This window comes from Anabrus simplex, chromosome 1, assembly GCF_040414725.1.
Source record: "Anabrus simplex isolate iqAnaSimp1 chromosome 1, ASM4041472v1, whole genome shotgun sequence".
Taxonomy (NCBI): domain Eukaryota; kingdom Metazoa; phylum Arthropoda; class Insecta; order Orthoptera; family Tettigoniidae; genus Anabrus; species Anabrus simplex.
Genome location: NC_090265.1, coordinates 208,125,405 through 208,152,099, shown reverse-complemented (window position 1 = coordinate 208,152,099; position 26,695 = coordinate 208,125,405). Strand labels below are relative to the sequence as shown.

At 39.5% G+C, this 26,695-nt stretch overlaps 1 long non-coding RNA gene across 1 annotated transcript in view; it reads left to right on the top strand.

The window, feature by feature from the left end:
* Positions 1 to 9,592: 9,592 nt before the first annotated feature.
* Positions 9,593 to 26,695, top strand: part of LOC136864012 (uncharacterized) — an 833,240-nt gene continuing 816,137 nt past the window's right edge. Inside the window, exon 1 of the long non-coding RNA XR_010859251.2 lies at positions 9,593 to 9,665. This is a non-coding gene — a long non-coding RNA (uncharacterized lncRNA). The remainder of the gene's footprint in view (positions 9,666 to 26,695) is intronic.

The following is a 26,695-nucleotide window of genomic DNA, read 5'->3' as shown; positions in this document are numbered from 1 at the left end:
GTGGCACTCAAGAGAAGTAAATAAAACATATGTAGGCCTATGCTTGAAGTAGTAAAATCAACAACATTGAGCACATGGACACACTTTCTCCTAAGTTAGTGGAGCAAAAGTGTCCACAAAAGTGAAATAAGTGAGTCTCAGTTTACTAATAGTTTTTGATCAGATTAATTCACTTAATTCTGTGCTTACAAAAAACAATAACAATTAAAACATGCAAACAAGTACACAAATACGCAGTGTTAACAGAAAAGTTTTTCCAACCAATTATGTCATAGAATCGAAGGCTTGTTCTTGTGATCTCTTATAAGGACTATCGTGTCTTGTAGCTTGGTCCATTCAAAGATTCCCCAGCCCTTTTGAAAACGCTTACCGCCAATCCTTTCTCACCATCCTCCAGTTTTGCTTAAGTGTTCACTTTAAGGACGGAGGAGCTGAGAAATCATTCAATTTCTTTAGAAAAACTGTTCTATCGGTTGTCACCTCTTGATATGACAAACCTTCAGTTAACGTCAGGGAGTGCATCAATATTAATTCTGGAAAGAAATGTCGTGCCTACTGTAGCATAATATGTTTAGAATAATACCAGCTTTTATCATGTATAGCCTACTCCTTCTTCCTCTTCTCCTTCTTCTCCTACCGCTTTTCTCACATCTGTGTGATCGCGGGTGCGAACTGTGGCGCACATTTGGATTTGGCCCTGTTTTACGGCCGGATAACCTTACTGACGCCAACCCTATGTGGAGGGATGTAATCACTAAGTTATTGCGTGTTTCTGTGGTAGTTGGTAGTGTTGTATGTTGTCTGCAGTAGCAGCGATTAGAGGGTCGATGTGGTGCACCCTCCCCCCCCCCCATTTTGTAAGGAAAACATTATATTTTGATTTCATTTTATCGGGCTGAAACAAGGAATTATATGAATTATTAAATTAAACAATTCATACAAGTCTTGTTGTCTTATCAGGTAATTATTTCCTTTATTTTCTTTAATTATCAACAAAATTATTAATTGGCACGAAAGATCGTTCGTTGCGGATAACCGATTTTTTTACTGCCACGGCAAGTAGGTAGGTCATGGACACTTGAGGTATAATTCACCCGCTTGTTGCGCGCATTCGCCAGTCTGTCAATTTAGTGTCTGTTAGTTTCTTAGTGTGTAGCAAACGCTAAATGATTTTTAGTTGTAGCCTATAGTCACTCCGTACTTCTATTTAATTGTAATACATGCGTAAATATTGTTCCTTTGGTAATTAATTTCGTATTTTTAGCCGAGTGCAGCCCTTGTAAGGCAGACCCTCCGATGAGGGTGGGCGGCATCTGCCATGTGTATGTAAATGCGTGTTATTGTGGTGTAGGATAGTGTTATGTCTGGTGTGTGAGTTGCAGGGATGTTGGGGACAGCACAAACACCCATCCCCCGGGCCATTGGAATTAACCAATGAAGGTTAAAATCCCCGAACCGGCCGAGAATCGAACCCGGGACCCTCTGAACCGAAGGCCAGTACGCTTACCATTCAGCCAACGAGTCAGAGGTTCTTTTTTTTTCTTGCTAGGGGCTTTACGTCGCACCGACACAGATAGGTCTTATGGCGACGATGGGATAGGAAAGTCCTAGGAGTTGGAAGGAAGCGGCCGTGGCCACGGAAAACCAGAGGTTCCTTTGGTGAAAGTTTAATTGTACAGTACTGAATCACAATTAAAAAACGATTACTACTACCTCACTTAGGTTACTAAACTGTCAATCATTACCTCTCTGTTGAAAGTCGCTCAGAAAGCTTTTGTAGCTTTGTTTCTGTTTTGATATGTATCCCCTCACCCCTACCACCCCCCGCTATAGCCCAGAAACCCGGGTAATTTTTGCTGTCTGAACATTTACCCCTCCTCCTATGTAGGCTACAATCGCCGCTACAGGTTGTCTGCATATGAAGAGCAGATTGTTGGGATAAACATAAACATTCAGTCCCCGAGCCAGAAGAATTAATGGCACGATTAAAATCCCCGATTCGACAGGAAATCTAAACCAGGACTCTCTGAATAGATTTCAACGCTGACCATTCAGCCAAAGAGTCGGAATTAGCATGGATTACTTGTAATTATATCCTCCCACGCATTTTCAAATCATTTTCATTCCATGCCACTTCTCTGTCTGCTTCTTAATGTAGTTTCTGTCCGTTATTGCAAAGAAATTCTACGGAGAGGAATGAACAACATTGTCTATGCTTTATACTTCAGATATCAGTAGGTCATTTCAAATGTTTAGTTAGTTCAGACAGGAATGGGGCAAGTTAGAACACTTCAACACTGCTCTGGACTCCCCCTGCACTACACTAAATTGGCTCCTATCGTCGAGACTAGTCAATGAACTCTGCTGCCAAACCACCGTGAGTGACCTAATAGCCTATAATGTGTTTACGAATGTGTTCAGATTAATTTTATTGGCTTTACGTTCAATTAACTACTTTTTCGGTTTTCGGAGACGCCGAGGTGCGGGAATTTAGCCCCGCAGGAGTTCTTTTACGTGCCAGTAAATCTACCGGCACGAGGTTGACGTACTTTATTTGAGCGCCTTCAAATACCACGGACGGAGCCAGAATCGAACCTGTTAAGCTGGGGTCAGGAGGCCAGCGCTTCAAACGCCTAACCCACTAAGCCCGACGATATCTTCAGATTAGATCCAAAATTGTATGAATCCACTTGACTGGTAGACAAAAAATAAACTGTATTTCTTAGAGAAAAAAACTATGAAAATAAACACCGGTAACTTCGAAGTTTCCTGACGGAGCCTCTCGTAACTCAACCTACACATCTCACAAGCCAAGTTTCCACAGGATCCAAAATCCTACAGTTAAAAAAATTAGACGACTCCCTTGCCCCACCCTCCTCATCAATTGCTAGATATTGCACCAATTCTAGCCACTCGATGCATGAATTGCATTTTGCATCCTTTACCGTTTTAGTGTTATCATTTTAATTTCATCGCACCTGCGTCCACTTACTTTCATAGAAATACATCATAGTAACGCACTGAGACATCTCCAAAACAGACCCTATATCCGTGCTGAAATATTTTTCTCTGGCGGTATTTTGAGATTCAGAACACGAGCCATTTAAACAAAGAATTATTTGTGAAGAGTTCATTTTATTTTTATTTTACACGCCAAACGACGGGAATTAAAGAGAAATGTGTTTCAGAAACAACTTTCAAATGATCGTGTCTCTGGAGGCTAATTATTGAGAATAGGACACAGTTCCATATGCGATTACTTGCTCAAAATGTCTTCAGCAATCGGTTCCATAAAGTCGTAATAAATCCTCTTGAATCGCCCTATAACTTATAGACAGACTACGTAAGTGCTTAAGTTCAGCTTATCTTCAAAAGTGCTTCGAATATATTTTACGTCCTTGAAAAGTCAAGTAAATTATACGATGGGTAAATATCAATATCGAAGATTCTGTTATACATCACGTGAGAAGTGGCATATAGCGCAACTTTTAATGTCGCCGCGCGAGACAACTAAACATTTTGCATGGCTTCGCTAATTAGAGCTGCTTATCTTGCGCTGCAGACGTGGCTTTATGTTAAACAAACACAGCTCGGTAATTTGACAGAGTTAATAAGGATGAAAAAATGAGTGAGCATGACGTTTTGTGAAGTTGCCTTTGTAATATACAAAGTAACCACGAAACGACATCTCCATTCCTCCAATTCCTTTTATTACCGTGTTACAGCGACGTGTACTTGTGAAAATTATTTTCATAAAACGCCTTAAGTGTGGGCAAATAAGGCTGTTCTGTTGACTGTCGGATGAAATAATATTTTGTTATCCCTGTTAAAGTGTTGTTTCTTCAAATGGCCCATTTTGCACCGTAATTCTCATTTCAAGAAATACGCTTTCTGCTGGCATTCATTGCGTGGTTCTAGAGTACAATCAAACAGCTGGTTATCTTGAAAGTGACATTCATTTTAAGTCCTTTATCGTCAGTCTGAGTTTGTGAAAAACCGTTATTAGTATATACAATACTTTATCAATGGGGTGCTCATTTCAACATGAATTTTAAAAGGACTCTTAAAAAAAATCAGTAGTTTGGGCTAGTATGTAACGCTATGTCAACTAACTAAACGAGTAAGCAAGCAAACCAGTTTGAAGTTAAACGTGGATGCTGATATCGTGATCATAGTCATAATTCTGCATAGAATAGGGACGAGGAACTCCCTTGAGTTGCCATAAAACCTATCTTTACTGAGTTATAGCTATGAAAACTTGTGGTATATTCTGGGTACCTCTAAAGTTCCTATATCCGATAAGTTTAGGAAAATAATAGGACCTTATTTAATTTCTAATATTTCCCGTTACCGTTTCCACGTATAATCATAACACAGAACCGTCATAAACTGTCCGGTTCTTCAGCAGCTTCGGTTCAGAGGGTACCGAATTCAAATCCTTACCAGCTCGTGAGTTTATAACTACCTCTAGGACTGGATATTTGATTGTATCTCAATACAAACTGTTTCATAAACAAAAACATACTACTAAAAATCACAGAAATACCTATAAATTTGTTTGAAGTCACAAAGGCGTCGGATACTAAAACGAGTCCAAGGCCACATGTACAACATGTGCTGCAGAAGAACAGAGTTATAAACCACTTTTCACGTATTCGGATAATAATATGCGAATAATAATAATAATAATGATAATAATAATAATAATAATAATAATAATAATAATAATAATAATAATAATAATAATAATAATCGTATGGCCTCAGCTACCGTGTACAGACATTTCAATTTGACGCCATCTGGCTGTCTGCTCGTCAATTTCGACGTTCCGTTTTACTCTAGGCTCCCACTAGGTGGCAGACCGAGTAAACCGAAACTCTCTTGGGCGTCTATGGCTGAGATTTAATGAATTTTGTCGGGTAAACACCAAATGTGTCACCAGAGATCTTTTACATGCCGACATCGTAGGGCATGGAGTGTCGAATGGACTTTTTTCCGCCCTTCAAAAATCCGACTACCTCTGCCGGGTTTGAACCCGCCATCTTGGGATCCGGAGGCCGACACTCTACCGCTGATCCACAGAGGCAGCCATGATATGCGAATGAATTATGAATATCTCAGGATATATGGTATCAATACGTTTTTCCTTCCGGTAAATTTTACCAAAACGTTTTCATTTCGCCAGCTCCGGTTGTTAACATTTTATTCATGATCCGATCTACTCATTTCACTTTTAGTATAGGCGTAGGCCTACTTGGTTACATCCATATAATATTCCCTCTCTTTGTACACCAGATATCGTCCATATTTTACTTTAATATTATAGCGTCACGCATCACACTAATCAAATTTTCTCAGAAAACATTTTTCTCATCCGAATATTTAAAGCGAGTAAATTGCTTTGGATATTACATGATTTATGGTTCTCCTTGATTCTGCTATCACTAGATATTTCACTACATCACAAGGAGTATCCGTCTACTTAGTAATATTCCATTTCTGAATGTTATATTTTCCCTATTAGTCCAATCTGATTTAATTTCTAAACCGAGACATTTGACGCACCAACCTTCCGAGTCCAAGTTGGTGATTCGTTTGCGGTTCCGACCGGTGGTATGCATATGCCAGGCTCGTATTAGAAGGCTTATTAGCCAGCAAAGGAATTCCTACGGAACAAAATTCTGGCACCTCAACATTTAATGTATATGAAAGAGAATTACATTATTATTTCATGAATCTAAAATCAATTTACATTTCCGTAAATTTATTTATTTATTTATTTATTTATTTATTTATTTATTTATTATTTTACTCCTTTATTTCAGTTTCTCTTCAAGACAGTATCAATTTTATTCGGTATGTGTGAATCTTTTAATGCAATAGTCATGGTTTTGATAGCTTTACGATCACGGTAGATAGCTTTCTATACACATTCTGCATCTTGGCGTCTCGGAAATTGAATAGCGATGATTGAAACTGTTTTTCGAGTGAATTACGTGTTCAGTTCGAGAACAATTATCGCATGCAAATGAGGTGATTATAAACATATTTTAATTTCCCTCCATCGCCCCGACGCACATCCTGTTTTAAGTACCGAATTTAGGGCTTGCTTTGCTGTGTATATCTCACAGTTCAATATATTCTCCTTACGACAATCATCAGGACTGCTCCCTTTAAATTGGTCCACCCTCAGTTGTCACACGAGCTAACTTCGCATATTTGGCAATGCTAACCTCTAAACAATTTACAACACATGGGTGTAGGATATTGCTGTGCACATCCTGCGAGTCGCTCATTATCGCTCTCCAGTCTGCTACAGTCTGTTAGAAGTTCAGATAATTTACAGCTGTAATCGTGCCAGGGTGGGAAGAGAGAAGGACTCCTTTACTCCTGTAATGTCCTATCACAAGTGCGGTTAATCTCTGCACATGTGTAAGAATGACCTTATAAATTTACTAAATTCCAGCTTATTAATTGTGCCAGCCATCTGCTAATTAGTATTATTACTTTCATGTAAATATTGTGAACCATAAATCTCGATCTTAGTCCAAAGAAGTCATTTCTCATAACGACAGCGTAGAATGAATACCTCGTATCTCACAAAGTTCTTCCTATCCAATTTTTCCCTTAAGACTCGCCACGCCTCCCAGCCACACATGGATATGCAGTCCATCAGAACAATGTACGTTGTGTTCTTTTTTCCTATGCGGGTGTGTGAAGGAAAATGAACCTTACCTTACCGTACTATAAGAAAGCATGTTTGTGTGACATATTTACTAACTCCTAGAGTATAAGTTTTATAAGGTTCATTTTTCTTTACTAGTAAAAATAGGAATTAAACCCAACGAACATTGTTCTGATGGACTGCATACCCAGATGTGGCTGGAAGGCGTGACCAGTCTTAAGTGAAATAATAGATAGGAAGAACTTTGTGAGATACGAGGTTTTCATTCTAGGCCATTGATAAGCGTCTACGAAAATCCAGGGGCCAAAAGTGAGGTTTTACGTATGAGTTTAGTGGCGTGGCAGGAATCTCGAAAGGAGTACGTGAAACACTTTCACTCACGCAACGTAGGCCTACAATACGTTATTTTATACTACTGTATGTTGCATTGCTCAGTTTTATTATAATAGTAAGATGAAATTATGCTCCGTTGAGGGCCCACCATTGCAGCAGCCAACGTCATCCATAAAAATAATCGATATTATCGATAAAATCAGTGGGTAGAAGTATTGACTCGCCCACATGGACGTAGTGTAGCCAAATGATACGTATCAAAGCAATCGTTTTACATGCGTTAATTAAGGTGCAGCCCCAGCATTTGCCTGGTATGAAAATGGGTAACCACGGAAAACCATCTTCAGGGCTGCCGGCAGTGGGATTCGAACCCACTATCTCCCGGATGCAAGCACACAGCTGCGCGCCCATAACCGCACGGCCAACTCATCCGGTGCTTATTGTTTAAAAGGCCCTAACATCTACGTCATCGGCCCGGTGTTCCCCTTGAGGTGGCCCCCTGCGCCTCCTCAGGGTGGGGGATGAAGTCTTCAGCAAGCTAGGATTGGAACAGGACGTACATGCGTCTTTTGGGCAGTGTTGCAACCTTAGCGGAATTTCACTCCGCGTAACGGAATTTGACTTTCATAGAGAAAAGGCTGCAAATTATGAACAATGCAAAAACTTGGCGTATTTTGGCAACACTGCAGCTATTACATTACTTACATAGTTATCTTCCCCATAGCTATTCTTCAAAGCATAAAATTACTCCTTACTCATCAGACATTACTAGTCATAACGCCGTACACAGTTACAGCGTTTGGAAAATGTATGTATCAGTTTCCTAAGAAAAGTACAAGAAGAAGAAGTGACTGGAACATGAAAAATCCACAGCCTGTTTCTAGTCATGCGACAAGGTCAGGGATGGAGTGATTGAACTAGAGGCGAGAATAGGAATTGTGCCGACTGCCAAAACCTGTCGCAGTCCTCTGCGGCAATGATTAATGACTGACAGATGATGAGAAATGTTACTGGAGAATGTTGCTGGAATGGAGGATGACAAATAAAATCGGAGTACCCGGAAAAACGTGTCCCTCCTCCGCTTTGTCCAGCACAAATCTCACATGGAGTGACCAGGATTTAAACCATGGAACCCAGTGGTGATAGGCCGGCGCGCTGTCGCCTGAGCCACGAAGGCTGCTGATTGGAACATCCGATGAAGAATTCTAAATATTTTGTGTTCCTTTTCCAGTAGCCAATTCTTTAAATGCATCATATTCTCAAACCATTAATACTATTCATATTCCACATTTAGTATCAACATTATGTTACTCGTATTCGTAAACTTAACGGTGGTATCATGGTCATGAGTTACATATGATTAAAAGATATCAAATGCCACAACCTTCTGAACAGCTACTAATCATCTTCCCTAATATAAATGTCACCACGGTTCTCCTCAGTGTTCATCATGGATTAAATCTATTTCAATAAAGTACGGAGAATTACACATGTGTGGTCTATTTTGAATTGTATTGCATTTTTCTGTTTAAGTTTTAGTATTTAACGTTTTCGCACTGTAGTGGAACGTAGCGGAACGTAGCGGAACTTCGATACGTTCGTAAGGGAACTTGGACATTTTTGGTTGGCCACACTGGAGTTGCGCAACGCATAATTTATCAGTTTCGAATATGTGAAGGTGTTAACATGAAGAAATGTTTTGCGTGCATTGAGTGGCATATTTCGGTAATAATACACTTTCGAATCCGCAAATACTCTAATGACAAGCTCTTGCGTGAAAATAGCCACGGTACTCATAGTTTTGCGTATAATCTTAGCCAGATGGATTTGGCTTCTAAATAGCAAACATCCCGCGAGCATAGATTAGAATTTGAACCCTAGGTTCTTCATTGAGAAAGCAGTGTAGCTGTCAATAAGCTATTATGCCCCTCTAAAAATGTCCTGGCACATTCAAAGGAACTCTCACACGAAATTTTCTGTCTTCATTTTCCTTAAGACAACATGGTCTATCAGTACTTCTGAGGAATGTCTAACAATCTCTTTAGAGCAGTGCCTTCAGACGGTTGAGGCGCTGGTTTTCTTACCCAACTTCCGCAGGTTCGACCCTGGATCATTTTGGTGGTATTTGGAGGTGCTCAAATACGTCAGCCTCGTGTTGGTAGATTTACTGACACGTAAAATAACTCGTGCGGGACTAAATTCGGGCACCTCGGCGTCTTCGACAACCGTAAAAGTAGTTAGTGGCACGTGCAGTCAATAACATTAGGACTGTATGCCATAATGGGCAGTTTTGTTTGCCAGGATTCTGAAGATATCTTTATGAATTAAGTTGTTGAAATGAAAAATTAGTGAATAGGCCTGTAATTTTCAGGATGGACGAGATTGGTATTTGAGCCCACTCCTCTTCTGCATTGTTCACACGAGACTATACACTCTCTATTCCCTCCTTCGTATTGGAATAATTCTCTAAAGCAAGGCTAATGTGCTTATTATTAAGAAATCACGGAGTTGGTTTTTTTCCATATAGACTATACCGTATGTTGTTGGAAATGAAATGGAGTTTGAATGTACGTTTTGTTTTGTTTTCAGATACGGGGATATGCGGACTATTCGGTGGAGTAGTTGGGGTGGGAGTCCACAGGACGCGGTAAGTACTTTTAAATGTAATAGGCCTATTCTGTCATCAACTTCTATCTGTGCCTCCTCGAACTTGAGACTGACAGTCAACACTGTTATTTTGTAGAACTACTCCTATGATCTTGAATTGCGCACTCAACGACCTCGGCCATTTTTTCATTCTATTTACCTCCTATGGTAACTTACAGGATTTCCACGCTTTGACTTAACTACCAAAACAATTCGTTCAACTTCGCAATTAATAATTTCTAACCTTTTAAATTTTGTATTTCTAATTTTGTTTCATATTTTAGTTCACATTTCATTTATGTCTGCAATATGCATTCATCATTCATTATACAGGTTAAGTACTAGGTACATTTGTGGGAACTAGGAAAACTTTCAGCGTAATTCAGAGATTACAAATATGAGACAACTGTATTTAGTCCAGAATTAACAAAAAACTTTACATTAGTATGACGGTCATGAGTGGTGTAGGTATGAGAGATATTAACTACCATAGCATTCTGTGCATCTTCTGAAGAGCTCCACTAAACTTTTCTTTCAGACCTTATTGATAAACACAAAAGTTAATAATATTGGGAGTTCTGTATGGTAAAATGGGTAAATAACCTTACAAATGTCTGTGCTTTATATTAGATTCTTAAGCAATATACAAAGTATTTCTAATTTTATCTCTAACAATTAGAGGAAACCACTTATTACGAATGTACGATGTGTGTATAAACATTCTTCTTTCCCGGCTGCAGAGAAATGCATGGATTTCTAGCCAATGAATTGCTAGAAAGCCAGATAGGTAGCATATATAATTTTATTAGCCTTACTCTTGTGTTGCGTACTAATTCTATTTAATTTGGATTTATGCATGGAATTTCATTTCTGATAAATTCTATAATTTACTTGAATGAGAACTTCATTACGTCACCACTCCATGAAGTAAAAATGTTTACACTTTTTTCAGTCAACTGGCAGAATGTGCTTGTGGTTCGTCAATTGAAATAAAGGTATTTTGATCCTTACCCAGGAAATCACTTCAAGGGTACGCATTCAACACAGAAAAGTTGGTGATCCTCTTTTACGTGAAAATAATTAGCTGAACTAGTCTCTTACTGGTATCATTCAACGATCCGATGGGAGAGCGAGATACTCGGGTTTGATTTCCAAGACTGTAATTTGGTTCAACGCCTTTACATTGGATTATTTATAATTTATGAATAGTTCGGTGTGAAGGAATACTTTTCCTGCGCTTCTGGTGCAGCCTCCTCACAGAATGTTGCCGACCTCCTGGAGTATTTTTTCCTATCTCGTGTTTCCTATGGCGTGGATGTCGAATCACTACCGGAGTTTTCGTGCTCAGGTCCACGTTTTCGTTCTACCTCGTCTTCTATGATTAGTTGTGACAAAATGTTTTTTTTTTTTTCATTTCGGAAGATGAAACCGAAATTTCCTGCTTCCCTCAGTTTAGTGAGAATTCACATAACGAACAAGTGGATACGCGGTTTGGCTCACATAGCTATCAGCTTGCATTCTGGGGATAGTGGGTTCGATTCCCACTGCCGGCAGCCTTGAAGATTTGTTTACGTGGTTTCTCATTATCACACCAGGAAAATGCTGGGGTTGTACCTTACTTAAAGAAACGGACGGTTCCTTCCCACTGCTAGCCCTTTCGCATTCCATCGTCGTCATAAGACCTATATGTGTCGGTGGGACGGGAAACAAATTGTAAAAAGCATTCAGGAACACAGCTCAAAATTCCCACTGTAAGTACTTGGCATATGACACTTTCAATGCTGTTTCTGTCCAGAATGATAACTTGGAGAATTTTTGGTTGCTGATAACTATGAATTAGTTTTCCTGGTAGTTTGTATACAACTGTACTTATGATCAATTACCAGGTTGAATACAGTTTTAAACGGAGGAATTATAAAAATGTCCACCACTGTGGTGTAGTGGTTAGTGTGATTAGCTGCCAACCCCGGAGGCCCGGGTACGATTCCCGGTTCTGCCACGAAATTTGAAAAGTGGTACGAGGGCTGAAACGGCGCCCACTCAGCCTCGGGAGGTCAACTTAGTAGAGGGGTATTCGATTGCCTCCTCAGCCATCGTGGAAGTGGTTTTCCGTGGTTTCCCACTTCTTCTCCAGACAAATGTCGGGATGTTACCTAACTTAAGGCCACGGCCGCTTCCTTCCCTCTTCTTTGTTTATCCCTTCCAAACTTACCATCCCCCACAAGGCCCCTGTTCAGCATAGCAGGTGAGGGAGCCTGGGCGAGGCACTGGTCATCCTCCCCAGTTGTATCCCCCGACCCAGAGTCTGAAGCTCCAGGACACTGCCCTTGAGGCGGTAGAGGTGGGATCCCTCGCTGAGTCCGAGGGAAAAACCGACCCTGAAGGGTAAACCGATTAAGAAGATTGAATTATAAAAACGTTCAGTATGGAAAAGCATTTTAGTAAAAAAACTTTCTTTGTTGAATCAGAGAATAATTGGGTTGTCCATTGCTTTCCGTATTGAGCCAGAATGTGATGTTACGAGTTACATATTTCGTAACACCCATAGGCATCGGTGGCGCCATGATTGCCATTACTCAGCACAATCCATAGCTCAGCAGCTTCCATGTCGTTATTATCATCATTGGTCCATAGATCGGTTTGGTTCAGCCTTTCCATGCCACCATCTTTTGTACTGACCTCTCCATATTTACGCATTGCGTTCTACATCTAACACAATTTCTCATATCTCGGTCTCTCTCTGCCATATGTAGACCTCACACACCTCTCAAAAATTATCTGAACAACTTCTGAATGTCCAAGGTTCTTCCCCATCAATCTATCTCTTCTCCTGGTCAAATTTTGCAGATCGTTCCCCTCTCACCAACTTCATCAAATGTCTCTTACTTTGTGATTCGAACTGTCCAGTTTCCTTCAACATTCTTTCAAAAGCTTGGATTTTCTTTCTGTTAACATCCCTATTTTCTTCGACGTTATGACATTGATGTAAGAGAGGGGCGAGGGGGCAATGGTAAAAGCTATATTTGTGTACGTTTCAAATATTTCAGCCAATGTCACTTTTTGTGGAAAATACGGTGGGACTTAGATACTTTTCTTGTAAAAAATTCAATTAATTATCTTTTCCTATTACCCTCAGAACTGTAGTACACGTACGAGTGTGAAATCGCAGCTGATATATTGACCGGTATCACTGCATTGATAGGTAAAAGCAAGGGTACCCTCACTTAAGTATGTGTGCTCATTATTTCACTCACTGCGTGGGTTCCTACGACAAAGTCCCCCCCTGATTATTTGGGAGTTTCATACAGCATGCCGATCCCTGCACCGACAATGTAAGCTCTGTGATAACGTTGGAAGTTGAAATTTCGAACACATTTGTAATGTAATGCACGTTGTGATGCTTGGATTGGATTGATGGAGATTTCTGTACAAAACGTTGAACGCACGCTCATCATCATATCCGAAGCGTAGTTAAATTTTGACGCACCAACAGCGTCCAGACATGGGACCCTCTTAAAAAAAAAAAAAAAATATCAGTTTGTAATCGTGTACAACATACTAAGCATTGTTGGTGCTATATTGCAACACCCTCTGTCTCACACGTCACAAGCAAGTCCTCATTAATAAAATCTAAAATTAAAATAAAGTCCCTGAACGTTATAATCATTTCCGATAAATTTGTATAACCAATAATAGTAAGTTTTAGTAAAAAAGAACGGGTTTAAAAATCATTACATGATTGAAGTCGGAGTGCTTGAATGGTGTAATGAAAAAAGAGGATTTGAATAGGCCACGGGACGCCCGCATTTAAACACCCTCAAATGCCGATCGACTGAATTCGATCATCCTACCTGGAGCATAGAAGACGAGAAAACCTAACCAACTGCGCTACACAATTGATCAGATTTATACCGAGCAAGTGCCCGTGCGGTTAGGGTTACGCAGCTGTGAGCTTGCGTTCGGGAGATAGTGGGTTCGAACCCCATTGTCGGCAGCCCTGAAGATGATTTTGCGTGGTTTCCCATTTTCACACCAGGAAAATACTAGGGCTGTACATTAGGGCCACAGCCGCATTCTTCCCATTTTCATATCCCATCGTCGCCATAAGTTTCGGTGCGGCGTAAAACCAAATATTAAAAAAATTTTAAAAAATAGAAAAATATTAAATTTACAATACATGTTGCTGTTTCATATCACGAATAGAAGTAAACAAGGAGCAGGCTTTATTTTTGACACTCCTTATAGTCTGCTGTGTGTAAAGGAAAATTAACTACATCATACTGTAGGAGTGCATAAATTCACCATGGAAACAACGTCCCTACAATACGGAATGGTAAGGCGCACTGTCCCTTACACGCTAGCTAAGGAAAATGAACTCAACGAAAATTGTTCTGATGGACGGCATATAAATATGTGGCTAAGAGGCGTGACTATGCTTAAAGGAATACGTCGTATAATGGGTAGAAAGAGCGTTGGGAAATACGAGGTCTTAGAAGAAAGCCATCGATATCTTACTGTACTGTCTTCGAAGGAGTTCGAATAACCCAAGTATTTATAAATACAGTGCATGTATTTCCATCTTATACTGGCAAAAAATAAATAAAAAATGCAATAAAAAGTATGGCAGCGTGCCAAGCAGAATGAATCAAAGAGTTGAGGCAGTGGTCTTCTGACCCCTATTTGCAGAGTTCATTCCCGGCTCTGTCCACTGATGTTTGAAGGTAACAGAACTCCTGCGGGACAACATTCTGGCACCGTAAAAGTAGTTTTTAGGACGTAAACTTGTAGTAGTGACTTTCTTACCACTTTGGGCACCTTTGATTTGCCTCCAGAGGTCGTTGATTGCAAGAGTTTCCTGATTCCGCTTGGGCGTAGACGTGCTTATATTTCAGGTAATTTCCTTCAATTCTTCTTGGAGCAGTTACTGTAACAGATAGAAAACTGAACATTTAATAGGCCTACAGATTATTATTATTATTATTATTATTATTATTATTATTATTATTATTATTATTATCATTATTATTATTATTCAGCCCACTGGGAAGGTAATGGATTCGATACTCCCTAAGTGAGTTGAGAAACGTAGTATCTAGACTACCTTTCCTGGAGTGGTCTCTGGGATCACTCAGCCCACATTGGAAATGAGTACCATATTAAATTCTGGAGACAAAGGCAGCCGGGCATAGAGCTTGACCACTGTATCCCGTTTAGTGTTGAGGTTACGAGTAGTAGAAGGTTTTACCTTTCACCATTTAACGGCTTTCATGATTTGTAGGGAGATGGCTTCAGTTTTGATCTTTGCTCAAGAGGAGATGTGAAAAAAATTGCGATTGACTACTCGGATCCAGGAATCTAGTAAGTTAATTAGCGTTGCTGAGAAATCTGCCACTTTTGCCCTCTTTCCACTTGCTCATCCCTGTCCTAACAGACTGTTAAGTGGAGTTGGAGAGTATCATGGGCTAACCACGCGGTGTCTGTAGATTAAGAAACGTGCGGCAGCCATGCCATCGGTGAAGAAACTTTTTGAATAACAGAGAAATATATTAAACTTAACTGTGACAGCCTATTGACGTATGGCTAAGAACTATGTTAAACCAGGGCCGTGGTGTGAAGTTACCGTATCTGTCTCTTAACGGAAGTCCTGTGCTCGACTACAGTCTCATCCAAGGAATTCACTGTACGCTACGCCGGGTCTCGAGAGCTCGGCTAAGGACCTGGTTGGTATGGAATGGAGCGGACTAGTCAAGAAAGCTTAGTGATACTGTTCACGGTTTGGGTCACGTAGCTACCGGCTTGTATTCGGGAGATAGTGGGTTCGAACCCCACTGTCGGCAGCCCTGAATATGGTTTTCCGTGGTTTCCCATTTCCACACTAGGAAAATGTTGGGGTGAACCTTAATTAAGGCCACGATCGCTTCCTTTCAACTCCTAGTCCTTTCCTACCTTATCATCACAGTAAGATATCTGTGTCAGTACGACGTAAAGCAAATTTTAAAAGCCTATAAAATATACTGCACTCTACTTGTATCAAGTTCTTCACTTTAATATTCTCTATCTGGCCTTCCTTGGCAAGCAGATATCCATGATGTTTCGTTTGTAAGGTTTAGAAATTCACTAAGTTACCCTCCTATCATTGCGTAGGCCTACTCCTTTTTTTTCTCAGTATCTTCACGTATCCTAAGTCGTTGGGTCAAAGTTTTTCTATTTTTTTGTACGCTCAATGATATATCAGTCATAATTGCCCTTCTTTTCATTACCAGTCCCCTCACTTAGAGAGGAGTCCTAATGCTACTATGCCTCTGAATTAACTAGTACTATTAACTATAATTTGCGGATTTTCTTCAACATCAGCCGACGAATACTCCTAAAACATTTTTTTTTTTGCTTAAATAGCCCTTTAATCTAAGTAAAGGTATTCCAACAAAATAACAAACATATCTGAATTTGCATTTAAAATTCAAATTATGGCGTATCATGGTAATACACCTAAAGGATTATGAACAACCAGAGTTAAAATTTAGCAACGATTGGAAGGTTTACTCCAGTTTTAGAAAGACACAAAATATATTATCAGACATAGCTTCTAAAATTCCATGTACTTCAGTTTGATTATCAAATTCTGAAACAGTTTACTTTGGAACGAATGTAACTTGGAAACTGCGGGGAATTTTAAATCTACCAGTATGTAACAGGCATCACTAGAGAGTTCTTGCAAGATATACGCTTCTGGATAGGCTACTGTCCAATGTTATTCTATATCATCACCGGTTTCATAGTCATGATCACCATCACCGCCAATCATCAACCTCATGTTCGTCGTGGTATCTTGGCGAAATTCCAAGAACTCCTCGCTTAATGAAGCCTGGGAGGTAATGGCAAGCCTTCGACGAGACGAGGCGACTTTCTTAATAAGAATTTGTGCACAGTCTGCTGGAGATAGGAGTGTTCTCCATTTCACCGCACTTGGGCCCCGAAACTCATTTCTATAAAAATAAAAGTTAGTTTTAATCGCTGGGATCTTAAAAAGTTTTCTGGGACAAGCTGAAGAAGAGCAGGTGCTGCCGAATGGTGCTGGGAGATTTATTTGTTTGCTTGCCATCAAAAAGTTCATGTCGTAGAGAAGACGGCTTACATTTCTGTCCCGTAGAACTATTGCACCTGCCAGTAAATTTAAGATGTAGGATCATATTCCTCATGTTTACAAGATAGGGTTCCCTAAAAGTGAAGAAAAGAGGAGCCAGTTGATTATTCATACTGCAATTTACTTTGATCCTTTGTGCCGTATTGAAGAGTTTATGAACCTGAGTATGAAGATATCTCCAGACACGGAACTTCAGATTTCTCCAAAATAATACGTCTACGATATTAACTCTGGAACGAGGTAATTAGAAACTTATAAATAAATAAATAAATAAATAAATAAATAAATAAATAAATAAATAAATAAATAAATAAATAAATAAATAAATAAATACTGAGCTATATGGGTTACACACTAATGCCAATTAAGCTCACTTTTACGGCCGGATGGCTTTCCTGACGACAACCCTATGTAGAAGCATGCAGGCAATTCACTATTGAGGTTTTTTTTTGGTTGTTTCTAGTGTAATGTATTATATTCAAATAAAGATTTGTGTTTAACGATGAACACAAACATGCAGTCCCGAGTTGAAGACATAGAAGAATCCTTCTTACTGATTTAAAATATTATTCAATAATAAAATAAAATAAAAGTAGTAAATTTTGATATCCAAAGTTTAATATCCCCTTTTCAAGGAATAAAACATCCGTGTATTAATATATGAAACATTGCCACCTTTTAGTACATAAACGCTTATCGTCAAATAACTTTCCTCCACTGATATTTCACTTGATACCTGTATTTTCTGCTTACTCCACGTAATACGCCAAGATTTTATTACATACAACATGTTCTAAACTTGATTCATAGCTATTTCTTGGGTTTCCACGTTTAAATTGTGCACTTCATCGACATATTTTAATATTATCTTCCGTCTCACCTTGACAGGTAGATTCATTTCGCTGTATGATCACTTCTAATGAAACTTTCCATTTTTAAAACTTATTAATCTGCTTGGAATTACCGCTGACGACAAGGGAACAGAATACTACAACAAATTTTAAAATTAACAGCCTACAGCAAATATGAACATGAAAACGGAATATAAATATGAATGAAAGACATTTATTGTAGACAAAGCACTGAGTGTTTCAACATAAGGCTGTTGGTAAATGCTGACTACAGTAAATACCTTGATGGATGCCTTCAGTGTTGGCAGCGGCATGGATGACATCCTTCCCGATTCTTAATCCACTGCACATGTCCGCAAAGAAAGACGTAATCGTATCCCTGTTTCTTAACATAAGTCTCATGACTTCAAGGTTCTTGAGGTGATATTTATTAATATCTTAGGAGATACATGGATTGTTCTCTTCGTCGACTCCATGGAAGTTAGCACAGAATCTAGGTTTCAATTAGAGTAGATTACTCCTAGTTCCGCATGATCTGCAACTGAGGAGAGAATAGTCGTTTATTGAAATCCAACTTGTTTTTGACACATGCATTTCATTATTAGTACATTAGTTTATCCATCACTAAAACAAACATAATTAAACCCAATAAGTGTTTATACTTATTTTATAAATTAACGCTATTTTTGTCCTAGATATTAAACAGGACAAACTATTTTCTGGGACAAACATGCATCCTAGCATTACATTACATTACGTTACATTACTGAATATTTTCTTTTTTTTTTTTTGTTTTCTTTCCTTTTGGCACAGCATTTTTGTAGTACAGAATATGTTTTCTGTCTTTTACAGTGCAATCCATTTCTTGCTAAATAACTTTGCTTTGGATTCACTGCCCAAATATTTGATCCTAAGGGGGAGTGTCTCTCTACACGCTGTTGTCGACAGACGTGCTTCTTCCATTGTATCTCCACATAACAAATACCGGTTTTCCTACCTTTTGCTTCATTACTCATTAACCACCACACAAAATTTCTTATTTCTCTATTTGCATATTTTCAGTTTTTTGCTGTCAACTTCTTAGCTAATTTCATAGAATTGATTTAATATTATTTTGGTCTTGCGTTTTGACACGATCATCTGTTTCACAGTAGCTACTTTCTTGCAGAAATTATGTTCACTTATGTACAGATGACACGAACTTTTCTGACGTTGTATGTTCAAAAATATTGAAACCTTGAACGTGCCTGTCGTATATTTCCGAATCAAAAAATCAGACTATAAACCTATGAAAAAATATTATTTACCCGGAAAGGAAACGTGACAAACAGAAAAATAGAAGGGGAATGTTTGTAGAAATTATTTAAATATTATGTCAAGCATCTCAAAGACAATGATGAAACCACTTGGATGAGAGGAGGTTAAAGGATCTCTCTAATCGTAAACTCGGCGTTAAGTGTGATATAGCTGTTAACTCTTATGCACAATCACCTCTACCTTATGAACAAGTGTCTCTCAAGAAATCGAAATCCTGTTTCAGAATTTTCCGATTTTTTGACGGGAAATAAAACGCACGCTCTTACCGGTGAGCCCAGCACGCCTTCAGCGCCTCAGATAGACAGCTCCTCTCACAGCCAATGTGTGCAATTAACGGCGATGTAGAGTTAGAATAATGTACTGACTTGTTTGAACCAGCTACTTTGTGGTCAAGAAAAAGGCCTTCTCCCACTGAACCATAGATTAGTACTACTGTTATAGCCTGCCATTATTATTATTATTATTATTATTATTATTATTATTATTATTATTATTATTATTATTATTATTATTATTATTATTGCACAAGAGGAGTGCGACAGGCTTCGGCGGCCGACACAGTTCCTATCCTCGCCTTCATTTATTTAATTCCCGATCCGGCGGAATGACTGGAAACAGACTGTGGATTTTCATTTTATCCATACGGTTTGTATCTAGGCCTACATGGGAGGTGAGTCATATTTTGATAATAATTAAGTCTAATAAAATATTAAATATGGTATTGCATACGCTCATTCTTTTCTGAGGGACTGTACAAGCTCGCTATCTCCTTCACCCTCGAATAATGGAGTGAGAAGGCTGAGAGCTGGCATCTGCAACTCACTACAGAAAGGCCTACCTGAGATTTCGATTTCACGTAATTCGTTTTTTATAACTAAGGTTCCTTTAATAATAATTTATTTTTAACGGCTATTCTCCTGTTAAATACATCAGTTTAAAAAATATCATTATCTGATACCTTAAGATGTTATGAGGTCTATAGCCGTGCTTCTCAATGTATTCTCTTCGAACAAGGGAACTGTAATGTATTGAATAGGATAGCATATAAAAATAATTTCTTATTAAAAGTGATTATCTGTCAATTCAAAAATATGAAATTTATATTTCAAAAACATAAAAGTCAAAGTCACCTCCGTACAGGCCACAAAGGCCCTTGGAGAAGTGGAAGGTAAAGGCTTCCACCATTGTTAACCTCGGCACGTGATGGGGTAGAGTGGTTAGCGCTACGCCCCGCCGTCTTTTCCCTCAGGAATTAACCTGGTACTCATTTTTGGTGTAGGCTGAGTGAACCTCAGGGCAATATGCACCTCCGGAAATGGAAATCTCGTTTTTTTTTAATTTTACGACTTCCTGACGGGGATTCGAATCCACGTCCTTCCGGGCGAACCGAGCTCGCTTTTACCGCCTCGGCCAGGCAGCCCCTACCAAAACCATAAACATTTCTGAAAGTTAATTTTTTGTAATTCATTGAGCACCTCGACTGGAAGTAACGACAATACTATTTTGGCAGTTTTGATTGTCTGTCAGAGTTTGAATTAACTCATGAGTAATCGTTTCCTTCAGTCTCAGTATTTTCAGACCCGCGAGGAGAGAAACATTTCGAATTTGATATTCTGGTACAGGAAAAGTGTTCCCCAGTTCGAAAAGAATAAGTTGAAAAGCATTGCTATAGACCTCATAACATCTTTATATGTCAAATAATGATTTTGTCTCAAAGTTGTTCTTTACAGATAAATCTATCACTGTTTTATGATCTGTAGTCCTGTGATGACTTCCATCACTGAACCTGACTGTCGCTGGCACAGAACGTGCGTGCTAGCTGCCCCGGGGGCTCGTGTACAATACTAGCCTTATACGAGTGCCATATCTTACTTGCAGGCAGGTACAAGCCATTCCCACTCCAAATGGTGGAGTACTCCCCCTCTGGGGCCCATCACGTGTCTCAAACTACACCACTCTTTCTCTTCATCTCCTGGCCTGCCTAGGAAAAGTACTGCACATCCTCTCGCCCTCGTGTCACACAAGCTCTATAATAAAGGATATGCTTTTTCCAGCGAAAGAGATATAGGGAGATACACAATTCCGTGAGACGCGCCACGTGGCCAACTCATCTTACCCTTCTGAAGCCACCGGCAGTAAATGAAATGAGACACATGGAGAAAGAACATCAGAACATATCTTCACCTTTCAAAAGATTAGTCGAATGCCAGGAAACGGATTAAAAATGGAGTGCATGAAACAAATAAAAAAACTGGGTGTTTAAGACGTGAATAAAATCGGTGGTGTTTTTGTGAATGGTCTGAGTTATCAGTTGATGGACTTGATTTTTGCAGCTTCTCCATGTCACTCCATCCTCTTCATTTATACACAGTTATGGCTTCCTGCATGTCATAGCCTCCCTCTTCCTCTCCTGTCACCTATACTTTCCTCTGAAATCACCGGTACAAGTCCTGAGTGTCTCACAATGTGAACTATTCTGGTCAGTTTTTATTATCTAAAGAACTTGATTCAGAATCTCTTCAATGTGATCCAATCTACCCATCTAACCTTTAGCATTCTTCTGTAAAGCCACATTTCAAAAGCTTCTATTTTCTATCTTTCTGCGCCAGTTTTTTCCGTGTTTCATTTCCACATGTTGTCTCTCCACATCAAACTCTTCAGCAACATATTTTTAAGATATATATTTACCTTTCAAGTTTCTAATCCTAAGACAGTTGTCTTCATTTATATTTGAGTTTAATTCCCAGTTAATTAAAGGTTGGCAATAGGCAAAGGTTAATTAATTCTCTCATTGCTGCAACTTACAGTAGTCTATATTTCCCAATGAATATAGTTACTTTTACTATTTCTTAGACCTATATGTGTTGACTGGTTCCCACTAATAGACTCCTTGTGTACAAATTAATGTGATTGAAGTGATTGACAATGGTGAAGTTTAGCTTGATTGATTTCAGAGACACATGTGAGGGTATGGTGAAGGTACTGGTTGTTGTTTTATGGGAAAAGCTTCGAAATGAACGCTCATTCGGTAACAATAAATTGAAGCTATAAGAAATTCCAACCCCACCAAAATTGTAGGTATCCTACAAAGAAAGGAAGGGGTCGTCAGAGGTAGGAAAATGAATTCTTCCCAGCCCCAAAGAACGTGGTACCATAAAAAAGAATGGACCGAGTGAGGTCAGATAGGAACAAGAAAAGTAGGGGTAGCCTGGCACGAGAAGCCCGTGGAAGTTATACAAGACTCGGGTGGATCGACGTATTACCACGCGCATCGTACAAGTTATGATCATCTGGAAAGCTCTTTGAGTATATAATAATAATAATAATAATAATAATAATAATAATAATAATAATAATAATAATAATAATAATTGATGCAATCATGTTCGGAACACCTTTCGACGAGACTAGGCAGCGATTGCCATGGAAAGTAAACTGCTCTTCAGTCTAATGATGGTAATTATAATTATAATTGTAATTATTGTTTTAAGGAATGTACAGTATGGCAACCATAAGTTCTGTGATAAAAGGAGAAAAAGGGTTGAGGTCCAACCCTATCAGAAAGTAAGAGGAGGGTGTGAAAATGGAGGACTCCCGAGATTTCGCAGACGTAATACTGTCGGCATCGGGGGAGAACAGAAGTTGACCAATGGAGGTAACGTAGCAGAGATACAGATAAGAACCCTGATACTAGCAAGTTGAAACACTGTCCAAATCTAACAGAAGATCCACGGTCGTCACTTCACTCTCCCATCCCGAGAACCCCTGGGGTTTACCTCTATTTAGTTACGTCTTAACGACAAGTATATTATAATGTCCACACTCTCAAAGGCACTATTTTAATTCAGAAAATGCAGTGGATGGTGTTCGAGTTATATGAATGTTAGTAAGAGAACAAGCTCGCAGCTCCAGAACGGTTATAATACTACAATTCGAATGATAATCGATCCCGGAATCCCGCTGTCCCGAAAACCAGAACGCTGATCTTTCAGCCACGGAGCCAGACTTCCGGAGTAGGAAATGGTTCCTCCTGAATTTCTCTCATTAGGTTATTTTGCGCTTGGATTACAACGAAACTTTTATTTAATATATGATCAATAGGCCTATAGCCTAATGATTCTAATGATTCTTGTGACCATAATAAACTATCTAAGTGTTAAGGTAGTCCTCAAATGAATTATGTAGTTTCGTTTTAAATGACTTATACTGCCTTGCCGTGGTTCATTTCACTGAAGTAGTTTTGAACGGCTCTGCATAAACTAATACCAAACCTCAAACTGCAACGGCCCCGAATGGCCATGGCCTACAAAGCGACTGCTGCTCAGCCTGAAGGCCTGCAGATTATGAGGTATCGTGTGGTCAGCACGACGAATCCTCTCGGCCGTAATTCTTGGCTTCTTAGAATGGGGCCGACATCTCACAGTCAGGTAGAACCGCAATTGCAATCTCATAGACTGAATGGACCTCGGACCAACCCTCAGATCCAGCTAAAGAACCCAGTCTTCCCAGGAATCGAACCGGAGGCCTCCGGGTAAGAGGCAAACACGCTACCCGTATACCGCGGGACTGGCTGCATAAATTAATACCAGCAGAAGGATTTGGTGTTGGCCGACTGAACTGCAACGACAGAATTTGTGTACGAAGGCCGGGCTGAGTGGCTTAGACGGTTGAGGTGCTGGCCTTCTGATCGCAAAGTGGCAGGTTCGATCGTGGCTCAATCCAGTGGTATTTGAAGGTGCTCAAATACGTCAGCCTCGTATCGGTAGATTTACATGTACCTAAAAGAACTCTTGCGGCACTAAACTTCGGCATCTCAGCGTCTCCGGTAACCGACAAAGCAGTTAGTGGGACGTTAACCAATAACATTATTATTATTATTATTATTATTATTATTATTATTATTATTATTATTATTATTATGTACGAAGTTGTGACCGTGTCTGTTTCTAAAAAGAAAACGTTTTCCGGGCAGCTGCCTCTCGTTGTCTGAATGACGCTGTAGAAATGTATGGTGGTTTTACGTAAGCTGCTCAGTCGTCAACACAGTTCAGTGTATCATGTTCAAGTTTACATAACACGCTGTGTCATGCAACAATGAAGAAGAAAATTACTTCAGAATTGCTTTTATGTCTTGTTTGTTCTCCTAGTGAACTGTTCTTCATCTATCTATTCCCTGTTTCTGTGCCAAAATACTGCAGTTAGCATAGCAATGACACATTTAAATTCAGTGGTTAGTCTTCTGCAGGGACGGGTATTCTTGCATGCCGGGCTGAGTGGCTCGGATGGCGAAAGCGCTCGTTATCTGAGCTTAGTCTGATGACAGGCCTATGTGTAGATCCTCTAAAACGTCATCTCGTGGGTATATTTACTACCAGTAAGAAAACACCTGCGGGACAATATTCTGGGATATCAGCGTTTCAAAAAGTATAAAATTAGTTATCGGGCATAATCAATTATTTTTTGTATTATTATTGAAAACCTACAACCTGTTTTCCAGTCTGTGACTGGGTCAGGGCTGTAATGAATGAACCATATATAGGCTATTAGTACAGTGGGGTCGCTACTCCCAAAGTGATAATTAATGACTATGAAATGGTAATGGAGAGTGTTGCTTGAATGAAAGGTGACAGGGAAAACCGGAATACCCGTAGAAAAACCTGTTCCGCCTCCGTTTAGTCCAGCACAAATCTCACATGGAGTGACCGGGATTTGAACCACGGTATCCAGCAGTGAGAGGCCGGCGCGCTGCCGCCTGAGCCACGGAGGCTGTCGCTATTATTATTATTATTATTATTATTATTATTATTATTATTATTATTATTATTATTATTATTATTTTAATAATTTTTACGTAGCATTGACACACTTAGGTCTTATGGTGACCATGGGATAGGAAAAGGGCTAGGAGTGGTAAGGAAGCGGCCGTAGTCTTAATTAAGGTACAGCCCCAGCATTTGCCTGGTGTGAAAATGAGAAACCATCTTCAAGGCTGCCGACAGTGGGTTCGAACCCACTATCTCCCGAATTTAAGCTCACATCTGGGCGAACCTAACCACATGGCAAACCTGCTCTTTATTATTATTATTATTATTATTATTATTATTATTATTATTATTATTATTATTTGTCGTTTGGGTCTATTGAGGACCACGGGGCTCATATCTTCTCGTCACTTGGGCCTTCCGTTTTCTCCTCTTCCAGCATTCCTTCATTTTTTTGCTGTAAGCCAGCTATATTTCCTCCGTCCACATAAGTCTGCTGGTTCCTGTGTTCTTCCTACTCATAAGCGACGTTGGAAAAATTCCCCCGCAGGATGGCTTGCAGAAATGTTGGGCGGTCACGTTTGGACTCATGCGAGATACCCAGTTATTCCAGAGCTGACTTGACCGAAGCGATCCATTTATTTCTGGATGCCTTCCCACTAGCTGCCACTCGAAGATCCTGTTGGAAAGTCTTCAGAAGTTCATGCAGGTTAGGCACCCATAGAAAACCAGGCGCCTTTTCCTTACACAAGTAACGATTTCCTTCCGATGTTGGTAGGCCTATAGATCGTTGTGCCGAATTCTGTAGGTGTCTCCTCCTTCTCTTACGGGTCCCAGTATTCTCCTCAGGATCTTCCTTTCTTTGAGTTCTAGATGATGATGATGATGATGATGATGATGATGATAATGATTATTATTATTATTACTACAAACATACATTTGTGTCCGCTTGTTTATACAAATAATCATTCCCTCCCCTATCTTGTCCGTTACTACCAGCTTATGAATACGATATCGTGAGTCCAACCAGCTTTCAGTAGAACACACCAAAATCAACCTAAAATTGTCAAAGCGGTAGGTTCATTTGCGAGCACACTTCGTTCTTACTGAATAGGCTATCGTGGATCTTAACTGCTGAATAACAATATTAAGTTTCCTAAAAGCAGATTACGCCTGTTGCAATTTATGGACACAGTAATTTTGCGTCTGCCTCATGGGACAGGCCAGAGAAAAATGTATCATCATCATCATCAAAGATCTGCAGTAGGGGCTGTCGGGCTGTCACCCAGGTAGCAGATTCCCTATCAGTTTTTTACCTAGCCTTTTCTTGAACATTTTATCGAACACTTCCCTGAATACATTATTCCAATCCCTTACTATTCATCCTATGAATTAATATTTGCCATAATTTGTCCTCTTGAATTCGAGCTTTATCTTCATATTATGATCCTTCCTACTTTTACATTCACCGCTCAAGCTTAGGCTATTAGTTTGCTAATGTCGTTCCACATCTCTCCACTGACAGTTTGGAACATACCATTTAGTGGAGCATTTCGTTTTCTTACTCCCAAGTCTTCCCAGCTCAAAGTTCGCAACATTTCGTAACATTACTCCTTTGTCGTAAATCACACAAAACAAATCGTGCTGCTTCCATTTGGATGTTTTCCAGTTCTCGTATAAGTAATCCTGGTGTGGTTCCCATATACTGGAATCATACCTACTCCTCCTTTACATCCTCACTACAACCCCTAAATACCCTCATAATCATAAGAAAATATCTGCTACCATTCTTAACAACCACGTTATTATGTTTACCCCAATGATCAGCACTTATATCAACACCCACAGTGATCCCCATGAGGTACCATCACCCCCATGAACACGCTAATTAGAACTGAGAGTACTTTTCGTCTTGGTGATATGTAAAACCTGACTTTTCGTCCCGTTTACCATCGTA